Consider the following 10224-nt stretch of genomic DNA (forward strand, 5'->3'; position numbering starts at 1 on the left):
GCGCGTCAGTCCCCCCAGGAGACCACCTTAACCTTAGCCGCTCATCATACTTCCTTCCAGAGGAGACCTCCCTGCCGGCTTGGGGCTCCTGCCAGGCCTCCAGGGCTGAGGCGTCTCCCATGGGCCTATCCCCCCAGCATGACCATTGTCAGCACACCCCTTGGGAGCTCAGGGACAGGAATGGCAGGTGCCCCAGAACGCTACGGGGATGCTCGAAGGTGCACAGGCTCTTGGATTTTCCCTCCCTGGGAGGGTGTGCCTGGTGCAGAGGCTCGTTGCACCATCTCGGGCTCCTGGCCTGGGCCGCTCTAGCCTGATGATGCTGACGAGGGAGGTGATGGAGGAGGGGGCGGGGGAGGGGTGTTCAGCCCCGAGTCCGGCACATGTGGGTCGGTTAGTATTACAGCTGTTGTTACTCTCTTCCGCGGCCTCGTGGTGTGGGAGCCTGGCGTGGTGCCTAGCACCATAGTAGCTGCTCATGAAATATTGAGCACCTACAAAATGAGAAGGTAGAAGACTGCACTCTCGTTTTAAAGAGGTGGAAAGCGAGATGCTGAAAGACAGGGAGCCTTGACCGGGGCTGTGCGGCACCAGAGCAGGGACGGAGGGCCGTCAGGAGGAGGGCACTGGAGACTCTGGAAACAGGAAGAGGGAAATCAAGTCGGGAGGAGGGCTGGCCTCTCCGTGGAGGTCTCCCGGCCCCTCTCCCCGGCTGAGCTGGGTCCCTGGGCTGGCTGCTCTTGGAACAGGGTGAAGACGCAGGTGCTAACGTGCTCCGGGGTCCCCGGATGGGCGAAGCTTCTGAGAGTGCCAGCCTCATGCCCGCTCGACAGCTGGGCGCCAGGCTGCAAGTCCTCCTGGGGCTCTTGGTGTCAGCCTGGCTCTGCCGCACTTATTAGGGGTGACTTGATGACAGTAGTGCCCCATGCTCAGAGCAAGATAATGAGGTCTCTCAGGGGCTGTTCAAGAAAACAGAACACAGAGCAAAAAATAATTCCGGGAGTATTAGGCCAATATATCAAAGTGCGGCAGGAGCCCTGCAGGCAGAGAGAGGCCAGTGTGGGGCACTCTCCCCCGAGGGAAGCGGAGGCTCTGGGGTTGGTGCAGCGGAGCTCGATGTGGCAAGGAGCTGCCCCCACGAGAGCTGTTGTGACCAGCAGGGCAACAACCAGGGGCTTTCTGGGTCCAGAGACCCCCGCTGACCCTGGGGACCGATGGCAGGAAGGGCAGGGATGGGGTGCTGAACCAGCCTGCATTCAGCACCACTGCACTCGTAGCTGCTAACGAAGATAGTGAAGAGCAACTGAGCCTCAGCCGTCCCACTGGCTCCCAGTAGCAGCTGGTGGGAGCTCACGGTCCTGCTGGGCACGAGAGGACCCTACCCAGGAGGTGGAGGGAAGAAGTGGCCACCCCATCTTACCTCTGCCCTCCCTAGGACCCTCCCTCTCAGATCAACTCTGTCTCATCCCCTCCCCCATTACAAGATTTGAGGTCATCGGCCATCCTGGTGCACCTGGGGCTAGGGTTCCCAGGACGATTCCAAAGCTGGGCTAAAGGCTCTGGCTCTGCAGGGACTGTCTCCCCTCCCCCTATCTCCCCAGAACACACCCCCTGGCCATGCCCCCACCCCTTGCAGCCCCCACCGCTCCAGATTAGAATTCTTCATTTTAGTGTTGGTTCGGTGTTAGACCCTGGGCTTCTGGAGTCATGTAATGGTCTCTAGCATTCTGTGTGGGGCCTGGCCCAACCAGGGGCCCCCTTGAAGTCTGACTAAATGTCAGGTCTGCCTGCCTAACAATGAATGAGTGAGAGAGGGAAAGAATGAATGAGGGAGGAAGCAAAGGCCCTTTCTAGTTCCATAGTTTGGAAGAGCAGAAAGTTCCATATATACACTGTTCATTGACACTTTCTTCCTCTTGTTGCCAATGCCAATGCCTTGGGGATTTTCTGCTCTCAGCCTCTTGGAGTGCAGTCCTGGGGTCTGTGACAGGCACTCTCAAGGCCAGAGTGGCCTTCAGGGATCCTGCGTGAGGGGCAGGGGTCCTGGGTTCTGGCAGGAGCCTCTGTCCAGCCCCTGAAATGCAGCCCATTCCCAGAATCTGGGGGTCAAAGGTCATCCTGCTCAATTGCCTGTTCTACAGATGGAGACACTGAGAGCCAATGGGGGGCCAGAGGCTCCAGCTCTGCACCCTCCCTGTGTTCCCTCCCTGGTCCGGGTGACCCTGCCCCTGTGGACGGTCAGACTCACCTCCACGGACGGGAGCCTGGGGCTCAGATTCACCCTTGTGTCCGTCCTTCCTGCTTCAAGGAGTATTTATTGTCAACTAGTACGCGCTAAACACTGGAGGTACGGAGATCAACTCCCAGGCTGGTGAGAAGGGTACTGGTGCCGACAAATCCCAACACACGGAGGTAATGAGGAGGGTGGGCAGAGGTCGGGGCCGCCCGAGGCCCGCAGAGTGCGCTGGGCTCCAAGCAGGGCCCTGCCGCCCCGCTTCTCTGCTGCCGCTGGTTCCCCCCGGAGCCGGGGCAGGGCTCTTTCTGCTGAGCGACTGTCATGCGTTCAGTCCGTGTATCCTCACTTGCTTCCCACACTGAAACGGCCTTCTGCGGGTAATCGCAGTAAAGTGAGCATTTATTGAGCACTTACTGTGAGTGGGCAGGAAATGCTCTGCACTCTGTCTCCGGTAATGCTCGTGGCTGTGCAAGATGCCCAGACTATCACCCTGCAAAGGAGAAAGCTGAGGCTGGTGGAGGAAATATTGCCCCCCCACCCCACCACCCCGAGGTTGTTCACCTCCTCAGTGGCTGAGCTGGAATAAGAGGCGGGTGTGAGGAGCAGTCTCTGCCAAGCTGCTTCCCACGGGCTCTGCCTGCCCAGACGAGCCCACCTCCTCCAGGACACCCCAAACCGAAGAGACAGGTCAGAATGTGCCGAGTCTGCTGTCGCTCCTTGGACACTGTGTCCAGTCGTGGCATGCTTGTTCCACTGGTGAGCACCGGGGTCCCCTCTGTGTGTGCCAGGCATGTCCCAGGGGAGACTCACCTGACTAGGGGCACTGCCTCTGCCCTCAGGTGGGCTCAGGTAGGATTCTTCCGGGATGAGCTGGGGGTTCTCAGCTGTTCTTTTCCATTTATGAGCAGTTCTTTTTTTTTTTTTTTAAAGATTTTATTTATTTATTTGACAGAGAGAGAGACAGCGAGAGCAGGAACACAAGCAGGGGGAGTGGGAGAGGGAGAAGCAGGCTTCCTGCAGAGCAAGGAGCCCGATGTGGGACTCGATCCCAGGACCCTGAGATCATGACCTGAGCCGAAGGCAGACGCTTAACGACTGAGCCACCCAGGTGCCCTTATGAGCAGTTCTTGATCACTGCAGGTGGTATGACTTAAGCACTTCTAAATGACATCATTACCAACTTTGTTCATTACCTAGCCTGTGGTGGACATCCTTTTCCCTGAAGCAGCAGCCGTTGAAAGAAAGGTTTTTGAAATCAAAATGTAATTACTTATTGAATCACGTAGGATTGCATTCAGATGCAAGAGACAGAAAACCCAGCAAACGGGGGTTTATTTTTCACAATGAATGTGGAGTCCAGAATTAAGCAGTCCAGGTGCAGCTGAAGGAAGTTGTCAAGAGTGCAGCCTTGTTCTGTCTTTCTGCTCTGCTATCCATGTGACTTTCATCTTCTCAGTTGCAAGATGGCTGCTGCACCACCAGACATTGCGTCCACATCCCAGGCAGGCAGGGAGAAGAAGCAGGATGGGCAGTGCCTATATCAGGAAAGGATAAACATTCCTATAAATCCCCAGCTGACTTCTGTTTGCATCTCAAGGGCCATAATTATGTCTCATGTCCACTCTGGGCTGCAAAGAGGCTGGAGAATTAACTTGTCCCGAAGAAAATTAGTGCTCTGGGGGGGAGAGGGAAGAAAAGAATGGATATTGGATGGACGGCTCAAACTGTCCTCCTTCACTTAAACAGCAGAATTAAAAAGTGCTACTATTAGCCTAACATCTGGCATCAGAGTCCCCTTAGGGGAAGAATACAATCTTTGTGTTTGGAAAATACTTTGACGATCTTCTGAGGGTGGAAGATAAGACTCATAGAGCACGAGGCGTCTGGAAATGGCAGATAGCTACACTAGCAGCCGATGATTTGGGAACGTGGAAGCGTGGGAAAGTCGAGAAGAGAAGACAGGAAGAGAGAGAAGCGGTGGCAACTTGCCAGGAGATCAAAGCTGCAGAAGAAAGCTGTTGACCACAGCTTTTTTTTTAAGAACAGAATTTCTGGCATCTAAATATAAGCCACTTGAGATCCTGGGATAGGAAAACCTCGGTGCCTCCTGCAGTCCTTCAGGGAAGTCTGTTACATCACCAAAGCCTTGTCAGTTATCTGGAGGGCATCGGGGCAGGAGCCGGCTTTCAGATCTGGGAAGGGAACAGTGTGGGAGGAAAGATGGGGGCCAGGAGGAAGGATTCGCCGGGCAAGAAGCTGGTCTCCAAAGGGACCTGGAATTCACACAAATCCTGGCGAGGTCCAGGACCTCCCGGGAACATGGAACAGGGGTGTATCGGTTACTGACTGCTGCATAACACGCTCATCCCCAAACCAGGTGGCTCTAAACAACAAAAATGGTTTATTTTGCAGCGTTTCTATCCACCTTGGAGGTGACATTATTTCAGGATGACAGGTTGGGGCTGAGCATGGGTTGGCTTTCTGGATTCTCTCAAGGCAGGTGTTTGTAATCTCTCTCTCTCTTTGCAGGATTATGAAGTCACACTGAATTTCTGGAACATCAGAGCCTCCAATACCCAAACATGAGAACAAAAACAAGTTCCGGAGCCAAATATAAATGCACTTTTAATTATCTGCGCCACTGCTCCCTCCATTAGTGTGGAAATCGAAGAGTCGAGTGTACAGTATTTACAGTAATAATCACAGGCACGATGCTTTTTTTTTTTTACTTTGAAAACAACTCCCCGTTTATTCCTGCGTTTGAGAGGGCTTGGGCTAATCCGGGTAGTCTCTTCACTTTTTGGACAGATAAGTGGAAATTCATGGCAGAAAGCTTGCTGGAGGTGGGGTAGGGAAGAGGAGGAGACAGGCTTTGAAGGTGGGTCACCTGAGTGTCCTCCTTATGAAGGGGAGGAGCAGTGTCTCCGGCACTGGGTGGGGACAGCACTAGACTTGCACTTGGCAGACCCAGACACTTTCTAGCTGGCAAAGCTTGAGAAAAGCACTTGGCCTCGTTGAGCCTCAGGTACCCCGACGGCGAAATGGGAACAGGACCATGTCTCTTGCGGGGATGTTGTGGGACCTGCTGTGATGTTCCACGTGACAGTACCCAGTGTGCGCCTGGTGTGTGGAGGGGCTAGAATACTGCTCTCCTGCTTTCACTTCTAGCAGCCCAGACCGGCAAGGTGACGTCCACTCCAGCTTTGTCCTCTGCATGGCCTCAGGACCGTACCTCTTCACAACCCTTTTGTGGGAGCAGCAGGAAGTGAAGGAGGGAGACAAGAGGCAGGGGCCTGGGGCTTCCTGAAGTGAGACGTTAGCCAGCAGGCTGCATGGCTCAGGAGCACTGTGGTGATGGAACCGGGGGCTTTCTGGTAACTCTTTGCTGTTCCTTGCTTAATTGCTCCAGAGGCTGTGCTGGGGAGGCTCAAGCTCTGAGCAGGGTCCCCTCATGGAGTTGGGAATGAGGGCATGTGCCCAGATCTGCTGTGGCCGGCCTCAGAGCAAGATATGTAGGCCGGCCAGGCTGGGGACGTGCTCCGTGTGCCTGAGAGGGGCTGTTCCTCCCTTACCAGCTCGGGCACTCTCATTGCTCCCAAATGACCTCAGCCGCACTGGACTTTGCATTTTTGGGGGTGGGGCTTAATTTTCTCTCCCAAGAGAAGTTTGAGGGCGGGGATGGGCTAGCTGTGTGGCCTTGGGCAAATTACTTAACTTCTCTGAGCTTCAGTTTCATTGCCTATGAACCTTGTATTAGGTTCCTGCAGCTGCTGTGACAAATGACCACAGGCTCCGTGGCTTGGTAAAAGCATACCTTTATTCTCTCACAACTTGGGGGCCAGAATTCCAAAATCAGTGGAAGAAGATTCTTCTCAAAGGAAGAATCTTCCAGTTCTGGGGCCTGCCGGCACTCCTCGTCTTGTGGCCCCATGGCTCTAGTCCCAAGGCCAGCACCTCCAAATCTCTGCTCCATCTTCACACCACCTTCCCTCTGTGTGTCAGACCTCCCTCCAGCTTGCTCTTAGGAGGACACATGTGATGGCATTTAGGGCCCACCTGGATAATCCAGGATAATCTCCCCCATCTCAGAGTCCTTAACTTAATCACATCTGCAAAGATCCTTTTCCAAATAATGTAACACTCACAAGTTCCAGGGATTAAGGTCTGATATCCTTGGGAGACACTGTTCAGCCACTATAAGCCTATAAGCCATCATTCCACTATATTGAACGGTCTCAGGGGTTCAAGTGCAGACTCCAAGGCCAGCCTGCTGGGCTTCCATCCTCTCAACTGGGATACAGACCTCCAAGGGGAGGGAGGGGTGCTAGGCGAGCCTGAGCAAGATTTGGCTAGTGGGGGGAGGTCAAGGGAAGGCTCCCTAGAGGTGGTGATTGCTTAGGACATCAGGAAGATGAGCACGAGGTGACCGGGCAGAGTGGTGGGATGAGCGTCCTGGGCAGAGGGGACAGCCTGGCCAGGTAGAGGAAGGGAGAGGTGGCCCATAAGGGTAGAGAAGAGCCGGGTAGGGTGTGATTCGAGAGGCAGCCGGGGAGGAGGGAGGTAGGCAGGGGCAAATTTCATTCTCTGCCCTAGGGAATGCAGTCTCCATCTTCAGATCCAGGGGAAGTCAATGGGACTGACATGATCTTGTGTATTTTGTGTCTTGATGCAATTATTCCGGCTACAGAATGAAGGGCATGCTGGAGGAATCAGCCATGAGGAGCTGGGGTGGGAAGTTCTGGGGAGTGGCACACAAGAGGAGGTGGCCCACAAAGGAAAGGAGGCGAAGAGGGAGTACAGAGAAATGAGGGCTTCAAGAGCTTCTAAGGAGGTAAAACTGACAGTACATGGTGGTGGACTTGCCTGGGTATGACACTGGGGGAGAGGGATGAGGGTAACTTGCTAGGTTCCTGCTTGAGCAGCCGGAGGGTGCTGTCAATCCTTGAGGCAGGAAACACAGCGGGAGGACTGGATGGGGGATGGAAGAGACAGCTGGGAGTTCCATCTGGAAGACACTTAGTCTGAAGTGACTTTGAGACAGCCAAGTACCTAAGAACTTCTGAAAGAGTCTAGGCTCCAAGGAGATGTTGCGGCTGGAGATGCAAACCTCGCAGAGGGAGAATTGGACAAGATAGATGTAGAGTGTTTTGCACAATGCTCATCACCTAGGGGGGCTTAAAAGAGAACGGCCCCCTCCTTCTTAAGAGGAAGAACTTCCAGGAGCCCAGAGAAGGTTATGTCACTGGCCAGGGGGTGGCCCATCTGGGCCTTGGGGACCATCGTCTATGCATGCTCAGAGACAAGCAGGACCACTGTTAGGGGTGGGGACTGTGAGGACCACTGGTGAGGGTGGAGACCCAACTAAGCTGGCTCACGTGTGGACCCCACTGGAGCTCAAGGGGAAAGAGATGCGCAAGGGCTGGGTTTGCAGGGCTCAGGAGGGTGAGCGCCCACCCCTCCCTTCCACATGTTCTGCCCACTCAGGAAGGCTGGCCGGGGACAGGGCCAACCTAAATCAGGCTTTTCAGCAGCATCAGGACCTGAGTTTTGGATTGTCATTATCCAGCTGAGGTTCTGGGGATTATGCTGGGGCCAGATCAGGTTGAGTTTGGGCTTCCCTTGCATCCCCTAAGACCTTGGCCTAATCCAAAGCATGCTTGATGAATACCGCTCAGGACCACTCAGAAACACTACGCTGCTTTTGCTTTGCTGCTTCTCCTCCTCCACCTTCTCTTCTTCCTCTTCTTCCTCCTCCCCCTCCCCTTCCCGTTTCCTCTTTCTTTGAGCAACTATTTTGTTTTTCCTTCATGAGCCTGGAAATCTAGTGGATGAATACATTTGTCCTCCTTGCTTTGGCCACTGGGCAGCTCAGTTCTAGGAAGCAACCCAACTCAAGCAGACTCTCCAGGACATGACATTCTATAACTTTACTAAAACTCTTTTTTATATTATATGTTCTACTCCCATTTTCCTTTGTCCCAATTCCGCATCTATTTATTGTGTCTGGTTATATATATGTATTTTGGAAAACAGCCTCAAGCCTTTTTCTCCCCCTCTTTTTGTGGACTGAGATGGTATATATAAACCAATCAACAAAATCAATAGAACAAACATTTGTGGATTGATTTTAAAAATAGAATGTTTCAGTATTGCATGGCACCAAAAAGGAGTTTGCTCTTTAGAGAGTTTTGTGGTTAGTCCTCCTGCAAGGGAAACAGTTGTCCCTTAATTTATCTGCTGAGTGGGTCTGGATTTTGGTCCAGTGCTGAGCAAACCAGCCAAATGTGGTTTGAGGATGTACATTAAAAGATCCCAGAAAGCACATACATAAGTTGGATAAATGCATGATGGATACCAGAGCAGGTAGAGCTCAGAGCTATGAGTGAAGAATGGGCAGGAAGCCTTCCTGGTGGCTTGGACGGTTTCCACTCTCCTAACTGGCTGGGAAAAGTTTTATAGAAGATGTGGCTAGGGTTAAGGCTGGGATTGGCATCAGGGCCGGGTCTTTGGGGATTGGGTCTCGGCACCTAGCTGTCAGCCAGGATTTGGAGAGAGCTGATCATGCTTTCGAAACCCTGGCTGAATGATTGAGCTTGCTGCCGCCCTGTCCAAGAGTTGTCTCAGTGAGCAAGTGCTCTCTCTGCTGATCTTGCCCATCTCACCATGATGGGCTGTCCCTGCGTGAGCCCTGCTACGGGGACCTGGGCCTTTGCACATGCTGCCTGTAGCAGGGAGCACTCCGTAGCATGGTGCAGACAGAGGTGGATAGCCCAGAAGCCAGAACCAGATCCTGACTCTGTCACCTACTATCTTCTATGATCAAGGGCAAGTTCTTTAGCTTCTTTGTGCCTCAGTTTCCTCTCTGAAAGATGGGGTTGGCAGGTGTACCTGCCTGGTTGGGCTGTTTTTGAGTCCTGGTGAGTGACCTTCAGTACTATTTAGAAAGGTGCCTGCCACTGTGCTTGCTGTGCTCATTATTATCCCTCCCACTACCTGGCTGGTCTCTGTCCTCCCGCAGGTGCTCAGCATCTTCCTGAAGCCTTCCCTGATCACTTCCCCAAGGCTGGGTAAGAGACCTCCCTTTTGGGCTTCTGCAGCCAGTCTTACAAACATCTCTCTTTGTTGGCTGTTTCTGTGTACTCCCGTAGACCTTCGGCCCTTTGGGGGTCAAGGTTGTGTCTCTGTGTGTGTCGGGTGTGCAGCCCAGAGCTTGACGTAACAAGGTGCAAGGAAGGGATGGAGGATCTCACAGCATGGTCTGGGGTTGCAGGACGCCAACAACAATAAAGGAGCAATACTGCCAAGAGCCAAGGTACCATGGGACCACTCAGGCTCACGCCACTGCACTCACAGCAACCTGGAGGTGCAGAATGGAGTGTCCCGCCTCTGAGGGGGTGGGTGGGGGCGCAGGGGTATGACAATGCCCCCAGTTGCTCCCCTTGGTGGAAAGGCTTCCAAATCCAATTTTGTCTGGATATCCTCCAGGTGAGCAAGTGGCCTCTGCCATATGGAGACCGTGGGCGGGCAGGAAAGATGTTTTTAATCCGTCTAGAGAGGCAGTGAGAGGTAGTGAGACCTTGGGCTCCAGAGCCAAGGACTAGGGTTCAAGTCTGTAACCCCCACGTGCCTCAGTTTCTTCAACTGAAGAATGGAGTTCATACTAGTACCTCTCTGTAAGGATTTCCACAAATTAATATTTGTAAAGCTCTGACCTAGTGCCAGGTGCATGATAATTATTCAATAAATGATAGTTTTGTTATTGTTCTATATATTTTTAAAGATTTATTTATTTATTTTAGAGAGAAAGAGACAGAGTGGAGGGGCAGAGGGAGAGAGGCAGAATCTCAAGCAGACTCCCTGCTGAGCACGGAGCCCGACACGGGCCTCGATCCCAGGACCCCGAGACCATTACCTGAGCTGACACCGAGAGTCAGAAGCTTAACTGACTGAGCCACCCAGGTGCCCCATCATTCTGTATTTTTTCATGG

This window comes from Eumetopias jubatus, unplaced genomic scaffold (genome assembly GCF_037043125.1).
Source record: "Eumetopias jubatus isolate StellerSeaLion01/CBP00866 unplaced genomic scaffold, mEumJub1_p1.0 scaffold_4, whole genome shotgun sequence".
NCBI classification, from domain to species: domain Eukaryota; kingdom Metazoa; phylum Chordata; class Mammalia; order Carnivora; family Otariidae; genus Eumetopias; species Eumetopias jubatus.